The sequence below is a fragment of the Coregonus clupeaformis genome, unplaced genomic scaffold, assembly GCF_020615455.1.
Source record: "Coregonus clupeaformis isolate EN_2021a unplaced genomic scaffold, ASM2061545v1 scaf0288, whole genome shotgun sequence".
In the NCBI taxonomy this organism is placed as follows: domain Eukaryota; kingdom Metazoa; phylum Chordata; class Actinopteri; order Salmoniformes; family Salmonidae; genus Coregonus; species Coregonus clupeaformis.
In genome coordinates, this window is record NW_025533743.1 from 287679 (window position 1) to 307739 (window position 20061).

General features: G+C 43.3%; 1 pseudogene; it reads right to left on the reverse strand.

The window, feature by feature from the left end:
• LOC123484365 overlaps positions 1-16794 on the reverse strand; it is a 29589-nt pseudogene extending 12795 nt beyond the window's left edge.
• Between the last annotated feature and the right edge of the window lie 3267 nt (positions 16795-20061).

Below are 20061 nucleotides of genomic sequence, written 5' to 3' on the forward strand. Positions count from 1 at the left end.
TACGTCTCTTAGAAGGCTCCACTCTTAGAACATTTACTAGTAACATTTGGTGAACAATTTTCAACAAGCATGATGATTATGTGTCTGACTCATATACAGTACCTGTGTCTGATTCAATGCTAAATTAATCAGCTCCATCTCCAGAGAGAGTGTATGAGATCTGAGCGTTGGATTGGATGTCTGCATCAGTGGCAGAGACTCGCAGGACCAGCCTCCCTTCAGGAGTGTTCTCAGGGACTGTCTGGGCATAGAGAGCCTGTAGAGGAAGTCATGGACGTTACATGAAGTAAACAACTCTAAGAAACTCAACAAAATACATTGAAACTTTTGGACTTCGTATTACAAAGAACCTTCACAGGACTTCGTATTACAAAGAACCTTCACAGGACTTCATATTACAAATAAACTTCATAGGACTTCATATTACAAAGAAACTTCATAGGACTTCATATTACATAGAAACGTCACAGGACTTCATATTACATAGAAACTTCACAGGACTTCATATTACAAAGAAACTTCACAGGACTTCATATTACATAGAAACTTCACAGGACTTCAAATTACAAAGAAACTTCACAGGACTTCATATTACATAGAAACTTCCCAGGACTTCATATTACAAAGAAACTTAATAGGACTTCATATTACAAAGAAACTTCATATTACAAAGAAACTTCATAGGACGTCATATTACTGTAGGCCATTTAGTTTAACAGTGCTTTCACTCTGTTACAGTATGTTCTCTAAGTGTCTTTGTACTGCCCAACCCTTACCCTCTCACAGACAGGACTGTTGTCGTTTGCATCGAGGACACTGATCTCCACAGTGGCTGTGGTCACAGACGTTCCGTCGGTAGCAGTGACGTTCAGGAGGTAGCTGTCCCTCTCCTCCCTGTCCAGAGCTCTCCTCACCACCACCCTCCACTCCCCCTGAGAGTGCTCCAGGCCAAACTGAGCCCGTGGATCACCTCCTGGGAGAGGCAAAGGAAATATGACATTCAGGGTAACAAACAATCTTGCAAAAGTATACAAAACTGATGTAAGCAACTGAAACATCCCTGTAAAATTCTGTAATTCAAAGTCAATCTGTCCACTCAAGCCAGCCAGAGTACCTGTGATGAAACAGCAGATTGGCTTGTTGAGGTCTTCAGAGTCTCTGTCGGTGGTCCTCAGGACTGCTATGGCCCTGCTAGGAACGGGGATGTCCTCACTGACGCTGGCCCTGAACACCTCCTCCGTGAAGCGCATGGGATTGTCATTCACGTCCACCACTGTCACCTCCACTGTGGCAGTGGCATTCAGCCTCCCGTCATGCCCTCTGTCTGTAGCCAGTACTGCTACTGAGTACCGGTCCTGCTGCTCCCGGTCCAGCTCCTTCAGTGTTGTGACCCACCCTGACTCTCCATCCACAGCAAATATCCCCAGGACCTCTACAGAGTTTTGGTACTGGTCCAGACTGTATGTAACCTGGCCGTTCACTCCTGAGTCTAGATCAGTAGCCCTCACCTGAATCACTGAGGTTCCTCTAGGTAGGTTCTCAACAACAAATGATCTGTAAGAGTCCGATTCAAACTGTGGACTGTTATCGTTGACGTCCTGTACCTGAATATGGAGGTGGGCAGTAGTAATCACGTCAATGCCCTCTAGGTCGCCCTGTGCCTGCAGAGTCAGCCGGTACCATTTAGTGTATTCAAAGTCAAGACGTTTGGCTAGTTTGAGCTTCCCTGTGTCTGTGTTGACAACGAAGACTTGGTCTTGGTTGCTCTCAGGGGTGCTGCCTTTAACAAGGTTGTATATCAAAGGCTGCTCACTCTCTTGGATGACATCAATCTCAGAACCTATAGGAAGGCCCTCACTGACTGACCATCTCTTCTGTAACTCAACTAGTTTTGGCACTGTCACCTCCTTGGGCAGTAATCTGATGTATACTGGCACCACAGTTTGTTTAGGTGGATCTCCAGCGTCTTTAGCACTCACATAAAAGGAAAATAGGTCATTTTTATAAGTCGTAAATTGTCTTTGGCGATTACATCACCATTGAGAGGATGTATGTCAAAACCTCCCACCTCAGATTCTACAGTGTAAGTGATGTCAGCATTGCTGCCTTCGTCTGCGTCCACAGCAGTAACTCTGACTATGATAGTTCCTTCAGCGACATCCCTGGGAATATTGGCTCTGTATTCTGCTGCCCTGAACTGAGGAGCGTTATCGTTAACATCCGTCAGGATCACGTTGACAGTGGTGAAGCCTAGCTTTCCCCCCTCCATCTGTAGCCATCAGACTAATAGAGATTAGGCTACTGATTACATTCTCTCTGTCTAAGATTTCCACAGTAAAAATCTCCCCATTTTCATTGATAGTGAATTTATCCTTTGCGACGTCATTGACTATGTAATATGTCACCTTGCCATACACTCCTGTATCTTTATCGGTAGCTGTGACTTGAGTGACCAACATGCCAACAGGGGAGTTCTCCAACAGCTCTATAACAGAGTCAGTGTGGGAGAAAGAGGGGCTGTGGAGGTTAGAAGTGATCACTGTGACCTGGACATTACATCCACTACTATAAAGCCCATCAGACACAGACACACTGAGGTTATACAGTGGCTCCATGTTCAGCTTGCGGTGGTTCGATATGACAATCTCTCCACTCCTTCCGTCTATGATGAAGCTGGAGTCCTCATTGCCAGAGAGTAGGGATTACTCAAGGCGGTCAGTGTCTGACAGGTCAGCATCAGAGGTCCTCACACAGGCTACAAAATGACCCCTTTCGGCCAGCTGGCTGACCATAGCCTTATACAGATGCTGAGTGAAGACTGGTGGGTTGTCATTGATGTCTGTCACTGAGATGATGACTGGGACCTCACTGGACTGGGCAGGGACACCCCCATCCACAGCTCTGACCACCAACCTATGTTGTGGTCCCACCTCATAGTCTAACAGGCCAGATGTCATGATCACCCCACTGTCTTGGTCAATGGTGAAGTAATCTGAGGAGCCACCCCCCTCCTCCACTAACTGGTAAAACAGCACTTTGTTGTTGCCTGAGTCTGAGTCTATGGCAGACACCTGTAACACTGACGAGTCAATGTCAGCCGACTCAGACACACTAGCCTCATATAACCTCTCTTTGAAAGTCGGTGCATTATCATTGACGTCCTCCAAGATAATGTCAAGGAAAACTTCAGAGTGAGCCCCTGTAAGTGAGTCTGAGGCTCGGATGCTAAGTCTGTATGCTGGGTAGGTCTCGAAGTCCAACGGCTGTACAACATGGAAGACACCAGTGATGAAACTAATGGAGAACTGACCTAAAGGGTCTCCTCAGAGATGCTATAGACAGTCCTTAGTCCCTCTGAGGCTTTGGCCTGGATCTTCACAATAGAGGTGTCTACTGGAACATCCTCTGGTATAACTATGTCATAGGAGGATTTCTCAAACACAGGCACGGCTTTGCTCACCACCGTCACCGCCACCTCCACTGTCGCTGAGAGAGATAGGTCCCCTCTGTCTTTAGCGATGACGCTGATCGCAAACTTTTTGTCAACGTCTTTTGGGTGAATGGTCCTTTTGAGAGAGATTTCCCCTGAGGGGCTGATCTGAAAATATCCCCAGTCTTCTTTTAGCTGGTATTTGATCTCAGCATTCCTACCAGTGTCTTTATCCACTGTGGTTATCTGCCTGACAACTTGACCCACTGCTGAATCTATCTGCATCATTCTCATCTCTGAGGTGAATACGGACTGTAACATAGTTCACCATCTCCGCCATGTTGGTGGCCTGCACGGTCAGTCTGTATGAAGACACACTCTCATAGTCCAACAGCCTCTGAGTGACAACAACACCAGACGTTGGATTGATATCGAAGGCGTTGTTGACATTTCCCTCTCTGATCTGGTAGAGGACAGATGAGTGACCGCAGGCAGAGACTAGAGTCAAAAAGCTCCCTACAGGGGCTGTCTCACTGATAACAGCTGAGATCTCCTCCTCAGGGAACCTGGGCCTGGCGTTATCTGGCACAGTGACAGCTATACGTACTGTTGTCACCGCACTCAGTGGAGGCTCTCCTCTGTCTGACGCCTTTACAGCCAGCTCAAACTGACTCTTGTCATCACGATCAAGCTCCTTCGCCACTGTAATGGTCCCCAGGACTAGATCGATAGCAAACGAGTTGTCCTCGTTCCCTGTGAAGGGAAAACAGCAAAAGAGAAATTAGTAGCAGCATGGATTGTTATTCTACAGTCTGGTGTACTGTAGTTACTAATTAATAGTCAAAGACTAAAAAGTAATGGTACACAGAGTCATATTTTCAACAGTGTGGTAGGAACAGTACTGTACCTGACTCTATGATGTAGCTGATCTCTGCATTGCTTCCTCTGTCTCGGTCCTGAGCAGTAACTTGAAGTACAGCCGATCCCACAGCGGCTGACTCAAACACCTGGCCTGAGTACTGGGAGCTGGTGAACCAGGGGGTGTTATCATTGGTGTCCTCCACGTTAACTATCACTCTGACCAGGTTACGCTTTACAGGCACATCATCATCACGCACCTGGAAAACACATGGATCACAGGACTCACCTGGGTAGGTGCTACACTGTACAAGTTATTCCTACAGGCCTGTTTCTCAACCAAAACATCAACCAAGACATCCACACAGTGACACAGAAAGGCTTGTTTATCAGCTTGATTTGATCTGATTTGAAAGGCTTGTTTATCAGCTTGATCTGATTTGAAAGGCTTGTTTATCAGCTTGATTTGATCTGATTTGAAAGGCTTGTTTATCAGCTTGATTTGATCTGATTTGAAAGGCTTGTTTATCAGCTTGATCTGATTTGATAGGCTTGTTTATCAGCTTGATCTGATTTGAAAGGCTTGTTTATCAGTTTGATTTGCGTGTTATGAGTGATACATGACTCATTGTGCGTTCCAAATAATAGCACCCTCCTCCCTATATAGTGCACTATTTTTTGTGGGCCATGGTCAAAAGTAGTGCACTATAAAGGGAATAGCGTGCCATCTGGGACACAGATACGTTAGATACCTAGTGTTGTCTTACCATGACAGTGAGGGTGTGGCGGTGGATACCTAGTGTTGTCTTACCATGACAGTGAGGGTGTGGCGGTAGATACCTAGTGTTGTCTTACCATGACAGTGAGGGTGTGGCGGTAGATACCTAGTGTTGTCTTACCATGACAGTGAGGGTGTGGCGGTAGATACCTAGTGTTGTCTTACCATGACAGTGAGGGTGTGGCGGTAGATACCTAGTGTTGTCTTACCATGACAGTGAGGGTGTGGCGGTAGATACCTAGTGTTGTCTTACCATGACAGTGAGGGTGTGTTTGTGCATGACCTCAAGGTCCAGCGGTTCTGTGGTGTAGAGCTGTCCCGTTCCAGGGTCCAGCCTGAACCTCCTCTGGCTGAAGAGATCAGTGCTGCTCAGCAGAGTGAAGGATAGCTTGTTCCTCTGGTCTCTGTCTGTGGCACTGAGCTGCAGGATGCCTGTCTCTGGTACTGTGTCCTCTGGGATGCTGACCTCATACTGGGGCTGAGAGAACTGGGGCCGGTGGTTGTTGGTGTCAATCACTGTGATGAACACCTAGAAAAATGAAGACAGAGGCTGTGTATTTGTTGCACCAATTTTCAACATACTTCAAATTGAAAAGAGGCTGTTTGTTTCAAAATGCATTTAGTTACAACAGTATGCAAATCATGCATTGCTGTGTAAGTATTTGTTGCACCGATTTCCAACATCTTGCAAATTAACTTAACAGTAAGAGAGGGGGTTTCAAAGAGGGGGCTTATCATTGTGGCCCAGGTGGCACAAAATAATCAAAGGTCTGACTGCACGGAGATGCTTGGGAAAAATGGTTACAACGGGGGACCAGAGTGTTTGTGTCTCAGGTGAAGAGGGTGGATCTGATCTCCATCACCTAGGATTTAGTAGATTAATCAAATCTCACATTGTTGTCAATTTCTGCTCAAACTTGCATGCTTTCTCAATCAGCTGTAACTGTATGTGCACTCGTAAATCAGGTCCTTTCTTGAGTTGGGCTCTGGGATATAACAACCGTTGAGTATCTGATTTTATGGTGGATTGTGGAGGAGGGGGGTTGAGTGTGTTGGAGTATGTGAGTATGTGCGTGTGTGTTTGTCCGGCATCTGTTGTGGGGGGGTGGAGATGTTGGGGGGGGTATGGGATGGACCACGGTAATTATTTGCTAGGATAATAATTGCTTGTCAATAAATTAAATGTAATACAATGGCAATCCGGGTTATATGTTAAAATCCCACGCATGAACTGCCGACATTATTACGCATATTAATTGATAATTATGGAAAATAAGATATGCAAGATATTTGAATAGATATATATTTTTAAATAGTTATATATAGAGGTGACAGCATTGGAAATGCTTTTGGCGGTTAATCTGCTTCTGTTTTGTGCGTGGCACTGTGTGCTGTTTTCGATGGATGGGTCCTGGCCTCTCGGGGCCCTAGGGATCCGGAGGGATGTGGGTGGGATGCCGATCACTGGGATGACGGCTCAACTTGGGATGGGGAGGGGCTTTAGCGGGGGAATTAGTGGAGAACAATTAGTAGCAATTGTCACTGGGATGACAATACTTAGTAGCAATGCAAATATCATGGTACAGCTATATGGACACTCAATCATTACGGTATTTTTTATTGGTAAATTTACAAACATATATAATGATAAATAGACTTCAAACTTGTATCTCATTATGGTGTATGGTGAAATAAGTATAGCCTGTTATAATTGTAATGGTTTAGCTGATAATAACAAAAGAAGAACAATATTTACATGGCTCAAAGAGAAGGAATATAATATCTATTGTTTACAGGAAACTCATTCAACAATTCTAGATGAAGTTGCGGGAAAAAAGGAATGGGGGGGCTAAATATACTTCTCCCATGGGCAAAGAAATTCAAAAGGGGTGATGATATTAATTAATAGTATTTTCGATCCGAATGTGCAAATTGTCCAAATAGATACGCAAGGAGGATGGATTATTTTAAATATGTTATTGGACAATAAACAGATATGGCTCATTAACATTTACGGACCAAATAATGATGATCCACACTTCTTTGACAATATATATAATAAATTATCAACCCTGCAAGCAATTCAAGACAATATTATTATGGTGGGGGGATTATAATACTGTTTTAAATAGCTCAATGGACCGTAAAGGAAATCACACCACAAACAATCACCCACATGCTCTTAAGGAAATCGTGAATGTCATGGATACATTAGAACTAGTAGATATATGGAGGCTTAAATGTCCTGATCTAGTGAGATATACAGTGGGGAGAACAAGTATTTGATACACTGCCGATTTTTGCAGGTTTTCCTACTTACAAAGCATGTAGAGGTCTGTAATTGTTATCATAGGTACACTTCAACTGTGAGAGACGGAATCTAAAACAAAAATCCAGAAAATCACCTTGTATGATTTTTAAGTAATTCATTTGCATTTTATTGCATGACATAAGTATTTGATCACCTACCAACCAGTAAGAATTCCAGCTCTCACAGACCTGTTAGTTTTTCTTTAAGAAGCCCTCCTGTTCTCCACTCATTACCTGTATTAACTGCACCTGTTTGAACTCGTTACCTGTATAAAAGACACCTGTCCACACACTCAATTAAACAGACTCCAACCTCTCCACAATGGCCAAGACCAGAGAGCTGTGTAAGGACATCAGGGATAAAATTGTTGACCTGCACAAGGCTGGGATGAGCTACAGGACAATAGGCAAGCAGCTTGGTGAGAAGGCAACAACTGTTGGCGCAATTATTAGAAAATGGAAGAAGTTCAAGATGACGGTCAATCACCCTCGGTCTGGGGCTCCATGCAAGATCTCACCTTGTGGGGCATCAATGATCATGAGGAAGGTGAGGGATCAGCCCAGAACTACACGGCAGGACCTGGTCAATGACCTGAAGAGAGCTGGGACCACAGTCTCAAAGAAAACCATTAGTAACACACTACGCCGTCATGGATTAAAATCCTGCAGCGCACGCAAGGTCCCCCCTGCTCAAGCCAGCGCATGTCCAGGCCCGTCTGAAGTTTGCCAATGACCATCTGGATGATCCAGAGGAGGAATGGGAGAAGGTCATGTGGTCTGATGAGACAAAAATATAGCTTTTTGGTCTAAACTCCACTTGCCGTGTTTGGAGGAAGAAGAAGGATGAGTACAACCCCAAGAACACCATCCCAACCATGAAGCATGGAGGTGGGAAACATCATTCTTTGGGGGATGCTTTTCTGCAAAGGGGACAGGACGACTGCACCGTATTGAGGGGGAGGATGGATGGGGCCATGTATCTTGAGATCTTGGCCAACAACCTCCTTCCCTCAGTAAGAGCATTGAAGATGGGTCGTGGCTGGGTCTTTCAGCATGACAACGACCCGAAACACACAGCCAGGGCAACTAAGGAATGGCTCCGTAAGAAGCATCTCAAGGTCCTGGAGTGGCCTAGCCAGTCTCCAGACCTGAACCCAATAGAAAATCTTTGGAGGGAGCTAAAAGTCTGTATTGCCCAGCGACAGCCCCAAAACCTGAAGGATCTGGAGAAGGTCTGTATGGAGGAGTGGGCCAAAATCCCTGCTGCAGTGTGTGCAAACCTGGTCAAGACCTACAGGAAACGTATGATCTCTGTAATTGCAGATTCCGTCTCTCACAGTTGAAGTGTACCTATGATAAAAATTACAGACCTCTACATGCTTTGTAAGTAGGAAAACCTGCAAAATCGGCAGTGTATCAAATACTTGTTGACATCAGTAACATGTTGAGCAGACTTAATACACATGTTATACATCAGTAACATGTTGAGCAGACTTAATACACATGTTATACATCAGTAACATGTTGAGCAGACTTAATACACATGTTATACATCAGTAGCATGTTGAGCAGACTTAATACACGTTATACATCAGTAACATGTTGAGCAGACTTAATACACACGTTATACATCAGTAACATGTTGAGCAGACTTAATACACATGTTATACATCAGTAACATGTTGAGCAGACTTAATACACATGTTATACATCAGTAACATGTTGAGCAGACTTAATACACATGTTATACATCAGTAACATGTTGAGCAGACTTAATACACATGTTATACATCAGTAACATGTTGAGCAGACTTAATACACATGTTATACATCAGTAGCATGTTGAGCAGACTTAATACACACGTTATACATCAGCAACATGTTGAGCAGACTTAATACACATGTTATACATCAGTAACATGTTGAGCAGACTTAATACACATGTTATACATCAGTAACATGTTGAGCAGACTTAATACACACGTTATACATCAGTAACATGTTGAGCAGACTTAATACACATGTTATACATCAGTAACATATTGAGCAGACTTAATACACATGTTATACATCAGTAACATGTTGAGCAGACTTAATACTCATGTTATACATCAGTAACATGTTGAGCAGACTTAATACACATGTTATACACCAGTAACATGTTGAGCAGACTTAATACACATGTTATACATCAGTAACATGTTGAGCAGACTTAATACACGTTATACATCAGTAACATGTTGAGCAGACTTAATACACATGTTATACATCAGTAACATGTTGAGCAGACTTAATACACATGTTATACATCAGTAGCATGTTGAGCAGACTTAATACACGTTATACATCAGTAACATGTTGAGCAGACTTAATACATGTTATACATCAGTAACATGTTGAGCAGACTTAATACACATGTTATACATCAGTAACATGTTGAGCAGACTTAATACACGTTATACATCAGTAACATGTTGAGCAGACTTAATACACATGTTATACATCAGTAACATGTTGAGCAGACTTAATACACGTTATATATCAGTAACATGTTGAGCAGACTAAAAACACATGTTATACATCAGTAACATGTTGAGCAGACTTAATACACGTTATACATCAGTAACATGTTGAGCAGACTTAATACACATGTTATACATCAGTAACATGTTGAGCAGACTTAATACACATGTTATACATCAGTAGCATGTTGAGCAGACTTAATACACGTTATACATCAGTAACATGTTGAGCAGACTTAATACACATGTTATACATCAGTAACATGTTGAGCAGACTTAATACACATGTTATACATCAGTAACATGTTGAGCAGACTTAATACACGTTATACATCAGTAACATGTTGAGCAGACTTAATACACATGTTATACATCAGTAACATGTTGAGCAGACTTAATACACGTTATATATCAGTAACATGTTGAGCAGACTAAAAACACATGTTATACATCAGTAACATGTTGAGCAGACTTAATACACGTTATACATCAGTAACATGTTGAGCAGACTTAATACACGTTATACATCAGTAGCATGTTGAGCAGACTTACTGCATGTCTTTAACTAGTTCATATTTAAGCACAATGTTTGAAGCAGCAGGCTGGTGTTGAATGGATATATAGATATGATAGATGTTTTAATACATCTCATTGTTAAACAGATGTAATACCACAGTAGCTACTGCAACAAGCTGTACAGACTTACTGTAAGGATGTCATTCTGTCCTGCTGAGACGACCTCTCTGGAGAACACATGGCCAGTTTTGGGTTCGATGAAGTACCTCCCCTGCTCGTCTCCCCCCTCGATGCTGTAAGAGACCTCAGCGTTGGGGCCCGTGTCTCTGTCAGAGGCGATCACTCTGTAGATGGGCTCTATCTTAGCAACCCCCCTCCTCTCTGTTGGTCTTTCCCTCTCTGACCTGTCCCTGTCCCTCTCTGGGAGCTGGACCTTATAGATCTTCTCCAGGAACTGTGGGGTGTTGTCATTCTCATCCTGCACCCTCACCACCACCCGGACAGCGGTGGACCTGGCTGGGACGCCTTTGTCTGTTACTGTGATCTGGGTGTGGGGGGAGGAGGGGAGGGGTCATGCAAGCATTAGGTGTCACTTTTACAGTATGTTAGATATTAATATTTTGATTAATTGGACATTGATTTCCAATAGGATTACACTACATATAAAAGATGTTCACCTCCAGCGTATCTCCCTCTTGCTGCTCTCTGTCCAGTTTTCTGGAAGTGGTTGTCACCAAACCTGTCAGGACAGACATCAAACACAGACTGTATTAATACAGTCATGATCTACATGTAAGATACTCCTGTGTTCTTGCAAAACTCCCATTTGCATTACTGACAATGTGAGTTAACGTTATTCAAAGCAAATAAACATGGGTATGTTTCAGAGGCATACTGTAGAATGTTTCTGTTTTGTACTCAGTACATGTAGCTCCACCCAGCCCTGAGGAGCTGGAATAGACCATCAGGCATGTTCTACTTTATATATGGTCCTTTAACACTAGGCCATAAACACAGGTTTTTTTTTACACAAATTCATGCACATAAACCCAAAGAAATTAACCGCTTCCATTACAACCAGTTTGTGCCATCTTCTGAGGAAAGGAAAATGGTTCTGTTTCCCAAGACTTAACGGGATGCTTGTTAGGTTGAATGTGGAGGCTCCTTGCCCATTGAAACCACATAAAAGATGGCTGTTTTGTGTGCTATGTATGATTAGCAGGGGGAAAAAATACATTTTGTAACCCAAGCCTGTTGATAGCATAGCATTATGTTAGTTATTACATTTTAGCAGACGCTCTTATCCAGAGCGACTTATAGCTTGTGAGTGCATACATTTTCATACTGGCCCCCGTGGGAATCGAACCCACAACCCTGGTGTTGCAAACGCCATGCTCTACCAACTGAGCTACACAGGTTATGGATGGGGAAAGTCCACAACAACACAGGGCTGGGAAGGTTCTTGATTACTACTCGACTTAACAATGAAGTAATTAAATAATGACATAATGGAAGTAACTCATTCTTCTCAACAGTTATAGTATAAAATAAATAAGCCAAGAGGGAAAATATATTCTAATACTGTAGCTAAGGATAGGCCCCGTGTAGCTCAGTTGGTAGAGCATGGCGTTTGCAACGCCAGGGTTGTGGGTTCGATTCCCACGGGGGGCCAGTATGAAAAATGTACTCACTAACTGTAAGTCGCTAAATGACTAAAATGTAAATGTAACAAATGTAACCTATGATAGGTCTACAGACTACAGTAGGACTGTCTGGAAGTTGTTAGAGGAGGTATCCATTTCCTGCTTGGCTGGATCTGTTCTCCACAGGGTCTTTCTTTGTAAAAATGCTGACATTGTTCTCTTCAGAACAAAAACTTTGGTAGCTAAAACCTGATACAGTTTGCGTCCCAAATAGCACCCTATTACCTACATAGTGCACTCCTTTTGATCAGAGCCCTGGTGAAAAGTAAGTGCACTATATAGGGAATAGGGTGCCATTGGGGACGCTCCCACTGGCTGTGTGTGCAGTGGTATGAAATTGATTGATTTACAGTGAAACCCTGTTGGCTGGGTGCACAAGGGCTTTCGCATGGGCAGTAAACCCTGTTGGCTGGGGACACAAGGGCTTTCGCATGGGCAGTAAACCCTGTTGGCTGGGTGCACAAGGGCTTTCTCATGGGCAGTAAACCTTGTTGGCTGGGTGCACAAGGGCTTTCTCAATACAAAGCATAAATATTAACAAATAGTGTTTAGGATCTCACCAGTCTGGTGGTCGATGCTGAAGAATCTCTGTGGGTTCCCGCTGGTTATCTTATAGTAGACCTGGTCACTGTTTCCAGAGTCAGGGTCCACAGCCTCCACCTGGATAACAGAAGAGAAGAGAACATTCAACAACTCTTGGAGGACAGTGGAAGTTTATAAAAGTGCTTCTTTAAAAGTATGTCTAGAAGTATGGACCTGGATAACAGATACATTATTGGGGGAATTCTCCATGACATCAGGGTAATAGACAGGCTCGGAGGTCTGTGGCGCGTTGTAATTGACATTTTCAACCTGAATAATAAATAATTATACATTTGATTTGTAACACGGATGTCATTGAAAAACAATCGCAAAGTGCTACAGTGTGTGCATTAAGATAAATACACAAGAGGGACATAGACAAAAAATAACACAATTCAACAATAAACTAACCTCAATGTAGACCTCCATAAATGACGACTGAGGCACCACAGCTAGGTCGGTGCCATAGATAGTCAGCCAGTAACGATTGGTGGTCTCATGGTCTAAAAGCTCCTGTGTCTGTATGACACCTGTGAGGAGAAAGAGAAGATGCATTTTTCATGTCAGTCACAGTTTGGGCTGAGCTTCCACTGAGCAAGGCATCACTGGGAACTCTGGTCTCTCACATGGCTCGAGATCCCAGCTCTCTGCTCTCTACTTTACATAGCAAACGTTACAAGCTGAAAGTCCAGACATAAGTCAAAAATCATCATCATTGAAAATGCAAAGTAAGTTCAAGAATAACCAGGTTTTAAATACCTCAGTGATAAAGGGTTGTGTTGGCCTAAAGGGACAAATGTTTTGGCCAAACAAGAAAATATATGAAGACCATTTTTGCATCCACCTGGTTACAACATGCAATATATAGTACATTTCAATGCTATAGCAGGGTTAGGGTTAAAGGTGATAATTTTTTTATGGGAAAATCATTTTTAAAAAGAAGGAATCTCTTACCACTCTCTTCATCTATGGTGAATACTCCGAGGCCTGATCCGTCCCTTATAGAATACTGTATTTTTCCATCTCTACCTTGGTCATTGTCCTGTGCTGTAACTGTCATTATAGTTGTGCCAATAGGAGCATCTTCTCTCACACTTCCCTTATCCACAAAAGAGGCAAACTGAGGCTGGTGCAGATTCTCATCCACATCTACTATGGAGATTTCAATAAAACAGGTGCAGGACAACGACTCAGGTTTCCCTTTATCCTTGGCTCTGGCAGTCAGGTTATACACCGGTCTCCTCTCAAAGTCCAGGGTCCTTAAAATACGAACAGCACCGTTTGTTTTATCAACATCAAAGTCTCCATCTCCATCGTCCAGCAGGCTGAAATGGACCTGTCCAGACTGACCTTGGTCAGGATCATGGGCCTGTAGCCAGACCACCACCGCCCCTACCGGGAGATCCTCCCGCACCTTCACGCGCTGGTGGAGGGGGAAAAACCTAGGAGGGTTGTCATTGACATCCTCTAACACTACCTTCAGAGATACTGTAGAAATCATCTGAGGTTCATCAACTGCCTGATCACAGGCCACAACTTTTAGGATAATTGTTGGGTGGAGCTCCCGGTCCAATGGACTTTTAACCTTCACCACTCCCGTCTGGTCATCTATGACAAAGTGATCGGACTCAGCCATCAATGAATACCTGATGATTCCGTTGGCCCCTGAATCTTTATCTGTGGCATCAACCTGAATGACCGCTGTTCCTACGTCTGTATCCTCCCTTATCGATACAGAGTAGCTATTCTGGAGGAAGTTTGGGCTGTTGTCATTTGAATCCAAGACATTGATCTGTAAGACATGTGATGCTGACCGCTGTGGTATTCCCAGATCATACACAGTGATGTTGAGAGTATATTGATCCGTTATTTCTCTGTCTAACGGCTCCATAATCTTTAGCCAACCAGTGTCCATTTCAAACATGAAACAACTTTCAACATCTCCTCCAGATATAACAAACATCAATGTTCCACTGAAGCCACTGTCTGAGTCTATGGCACTTAGATGAGCTATCCTCATTCCAACTGGTAGGTCCTCTTTAACCTCAATGACATTAGGAGTAGAGTCCACAAAGCGGGGAGAATAATTATTGATTGAATGAATGTCCTCAAAATGATCTTCACTCTCCCTTTGAGATTGGAGCTTGGTGCCAAGAAGCAGCTTCTCAGCCAGACGCCCAACCAGTCCTGTATCGACTCACTGTTCGAAGACGGCTCCTGAACCAGACAGGACTGTGATGTTCACAAACATTGGCTTACTTGATGTCTCACCATCGTTGGCACTAATTTGTAAGGAGTGAAAGGTCAACCTTGCAGCCTCGCCATCATGTAAAGGCTATTTTAGTGATAACACCCCAGTGTCTGGTGTCAACTCAAAAAGACCAAGGTGGTTACCATCTATGATTACATACTGAACCACTTCCATGTCGTCTGCATCGATAGCAGACACTGCGGCTATCTGCTCACCAACCCTGTAGTATCTTGGTAAGCTCACTTCACAGTCAACCTTCTCAAACAAGGGCCAGTGTAGTGTTAGAAATTGAAAGAGAAAGGGTCTCCACTTCACGGCAGAAAGGAGAGCCCCAATCTGAAGCTCTGACTCTGAGGTTGTAAACCCTTGGCATCCTCTCATAGTCCAATTCCCTGGCAGTGCTGATGACACCTGTGAAGTAATCTATGGTGAAAGGCTGTGGTTGGTTTACATTGGCGATGGTGTAAGTAACGTAACCATTCTCTCCTTCATCCATGTCGCTAGCACTGACCGTGAGGATGCTGGTCCCCACTGGCACATTTTCATTGACATTGCCTTTGTAGGACTGTTGCTGAAAAACTGGTGCGTTATTATTCACATCAATCACATTGATGACCACCCTGGTTGATGCTTGTTCTTGGTTAATAATCACCTCAAAGTCATACTTGCTGGCACGGTCGGCTTGGATAGCTGCAGTTGTTGTGATCAAGCCTGTGTTTGAATTAATAGTGAAAGGACGGGTGTTCTGTTGGATCCTGGGGTATTTTAAGGAGTATTTTAACATGGGGTGATTTGGCATAGCTCTCACCATTACAACAGAAGTGTTGGGCGGGACAAATTCTGTCAGGTTGACTCTGTAAATGCTTTTTTCAAATGTAGGAGCCCTTACATCAACACGTGGGGATCTCACTCTAATGACTTCAGCTGAGGAGAACTGTGGTGGGCTACCTTTATCCTTGGCCTGTAGTGTAAGATTGCATCCAAAGTGACAACTATCCCAGTCCACATCCTTAATGGCTTTGACCCTGTATTCTTTTCCCACCAGGGCTGGTTCTCACTGCCCTAAACTGCTGGAGTGGGTCCCCAGCTACTATACTCAGTGATGCTATCTCACCATTAGGCCCTTGATCATTGTCTTCCACGGTTACTAGAGCGTACGTAGGGTCCGTGTCTGTGTCTGATGGAGCTAAGGGAACAGCTGTGAGGATGGGAGCGTGCTCATTGGCCTGCAGTACCTGACCGTCAGCATGGCTGTGCTGCTGAAGCCACTGCTCCCATAGAGTTTCATTCCCGATCTACCGCCAAGACATCCATCTCAAACAGCCTCCGGTCAGCATAATCCAGTTTGGCCATCAGAGTAATCACCCCACTGGTGGGATGAATGGCAAACATATCGGTGTGTTCTCCTTCCAAGCTGAAATAGTACTCTCCATTTGTGCCGATGTCGGCATCGGTGGCGGTAACTCTCACGATGCTGGTTCTGATGGCAGCGTTTTCAGGCACGGAGACTGAGTAGGAGGTTGGTGAGAAAGAGGCCGGAGATCGTTGGTGTCCAGAACTCGCACTTGAACTCTTGTTTGAGCGACAGCGTTGGTGCTCCATTTTAGTGCTTTGACTCTCAGTGAGTAGTGCTCCTTCACTTCCCTGTTGAGTATAGCAGAGCTGCCTCCTTTGGTCCTAATTCGCAGGAAACTGAAGTCTCCCAGTACATACTCTTCAGCCTTGAATAAAGCCTCTCCATCTCCAGATTCTATTTTGTATTGAATGTCCCAGGATGGGTCTGTGATGTATATTCCCATTTTAATGGGGCATTCTACATAGCTTTTGGCAGCTGAGTTTTCATATACAGTGGGGCAAAAAAGTATTTAGTCAGCCACCAATTGTGCAAGTTCTCCCACTTAAAAAGATGAGAGAGGCCTGTAATTTTCATCATAGGTACACGTCAACTATGACAGACAAATTGGAGAAAAAAATCCAGAAAATCCCATTGTAGGATTTTTAATGAATTTATTTGCAAATTATGGTGGAAAATAAGTATTTGGTCACCTACAAACAAGCAAGATTTCTGGCTCTCACAGACCTGTAACTTCTTCTTTAAGAGGCTCCTCTGTCCTCCACTCGTTACCTGTATTAATGGCACCTGTTTGAACTTGTTATCAGTATAAAAGACACCTGTCCACAACCTCAAACAGTCACACTCCAAACTTCACAATGGCCAAGACCAAAGAGCTGTCAAAGGACACCAAAAACAAAATTGTAGACCTGCACCAGGCTGGGAAGACTGAATCTGCAACAGGTAAGCAGCTTGGTTTGAAGAAATCAACTGTGGGAGCAATTATTAGGAAATGGAAGACATACAAGACCACTGATAATCTCCCTCGATCTGGGGCTCCATGCAAGATCTCACCCCGTGGGGTCAAAAAGATCACAAGAACGGTGAGCAAAAATCCCAGAACCACACGGGGGGACCTAGTGAATGACCTGCTGAGAGCTGGGACCAAAGTAACAAAGCCAACCATCAGTAACACACTACGCCGCCAGGGACTCAAATCCTGCAGTGCGAGACGTGTCCCCCTGCTTAAGCCAGTACATGTCCAGGCCCGTCTGAAGTGCATTTGGATGATCCAGAAGAGGATTGGGAGAATGTCATATGGTCAGATGAAACCAAAATATAACTTTTTGGTAAAAACTCAACTCGTCATGTTTGGAGGACAAAGAATGCTGAGTTGCATCCAAAGAACACCATACCTACTGTGAAGCATGGGGTTGGAAACATCATGCTTTGGGGCTGTTTTTTCTGCAAAGGGACCAGGACGACTGATCCGTGTAAAGGAAAGAATGAATGGGGCCATGTATCGTGAGATTTTGAGTGAAACCCTCCTTCCATCAGCAAGGGCATTGAAGATGAAACGTGGCTGGGTCTTTCAGCATGACAATGATCCCAAACACACCGCCCGGGCAACGAAGGAGTGGCTTCGTAAGAAGCATTTCAAGGTCCTGGAGTGGCCTAGCCAGTCTCCAGATCTCAACCCCATAGAAAATATTTGGAGGGAGTTGAAAGTCTGTGTTGCCCAGCGACAGCCCCAAAACATCACTGCTCTAGAGGAGATCTGCATGGTGGAATGGGCCAAAATACCAGCAACAGTGTGTGAAAACCTTGTGAAGACTTACAGAAAACGTTTGACCTGTGTCATTGCCAACAAAGGGTATATAACAAAGTATTGAGAAACTTTTGTTATTGACCAAATACTTATTTTCCACCATCATATGCCAATAAATTCATAAAAAATCCTACAATGTGATTTTCTGGATTTTTTTTTCTATTTTTGTCTGTCATAGTTGACGTTTACCTATGATGAAAATTACAGGCCTCTCTCATCTTTTTAAGTGGGAGAACTTGCACAATTGGTGGCTGACTAAATACTTTTTTTCCCCACTGTATAGTGGTATTGTATAGTGTTTGTGTAAATTAAAATGGTGATGTCTGCTGTCCAGGTATTCCTGAGCAACTCCATAAGATCTGCATAATAACATAATGAAGAGCTTTCCCATGTTGGCACCGTACATCAGCATAGCTCCTAAAAAAATTAAATAATCAAAGACTGAAGTGTGAATAAATTGCAGTTGGATGTATGTTTTGAGAACTACTATGCTTAGGTATGCAGCCAATTTAAACCAAATCCCAAAATCCAATTAAACATTTCAAGAGTATCTTAAATAAATCCCACGGCCCACTGTAAGTCGCTCTGGATAAGATCCGTCTGCTAAATGACAAAAATGTCCAAATGTAGGATGAAAGAGCACACACACACACACACACGCAGGCACTCTAACAGGCATAAAACAAGTCAACTATATAAAACAAGTCAACTATAATTGTCCTGTTACAAGCTACACTTGAGAGGGATAATACAAGTAGCCTACTGTAAATGATTGTCAATAGACTTATTCAATTAATTCACTTCTCAAGTAAGATTTTTAAGCAAATGCATGTTGGGTAGCCTAAAGCCTTAATTTATAACAGAACAGAATATGCAAATTAACATAAATACTCTGAAAACGATTGCAGGGTAATTAGCCTACAGACAGCCCTACATGGAAACTCACCTTCTCACAACTTTCTGCTACTCAATTAGTTGCGAACATTCCTTGACCTCTGTCAGTCCACTCCCAAAACAAGACGAATTTGAACAGGGATACTGCAAAGGGAATTCATCTGAAGTCATGTTTTATCCTTTAATATCCAAAGGACGATTGTATTTCGAAGTCGTTTGTGAGTCAGAGATTACAGCCCAACTGTTTGCTCCTCACTCCGAATGAGGCGCTCGAGAGCAGCAGCACAGTGTGGGTACAGTACGCGCGCACTGCAAGAAGTGATGTAATCAAGCTCGAGCGCTCGTTCCTGGCTGAAAAAATTCTGACACCAGTGAGGGTAATAAGAATGCCAGACAATGGATGGAGTTGGCAATACAAGCACTTTTGAAAATGAAATATTGCCTGCCACCCACCTATGAGCTTGCACTGGTAATTGTTATCGAGCAAACTCAAGCTATTTGGTATTTACAGACGGCAGTCAGGTTCGACTTTCCTTTCCTTTGTATTTTATCGGTGTCAAGGCGACCAACAGACACCCATATTGTGTTTTTGCATAAAAATACCCACAAAAATAAGATATTTACCACAATTAACTGTTTTTCATTTTAAGATTTTCAGAAAAAGTAAAATCTTGTTTCAGGTATAATGAATAGAATAGAATAGAATAATTGCATTTAGATGTTTCTGTTCAGTATCAGGTAAAGTCTCTATCTGGGCTCAGAGTTACAATACTTAAGCTGCCTGAACTGAATGGTCTGCACCCAGTAATTTCCTGAGCAATTCAACTAAACCCAAGTATTATTCACTTCTGTTCTCAGTCATAAAACCAAGAGAAAGAAAGTAACTGCATTTCATCCTATAAATAATTTCCCTGTTGTGGGGATTTACTGTATGAGAGAGGTAGGGTGTGTTCCAAATGGCACCCTATTCCCTATATAGTGCACTACTTTTCACCAGAGCCTACGTTCCAAATGGCACCCTATTCCCTATATAGTGCACTACTTTTCACCAGAGTT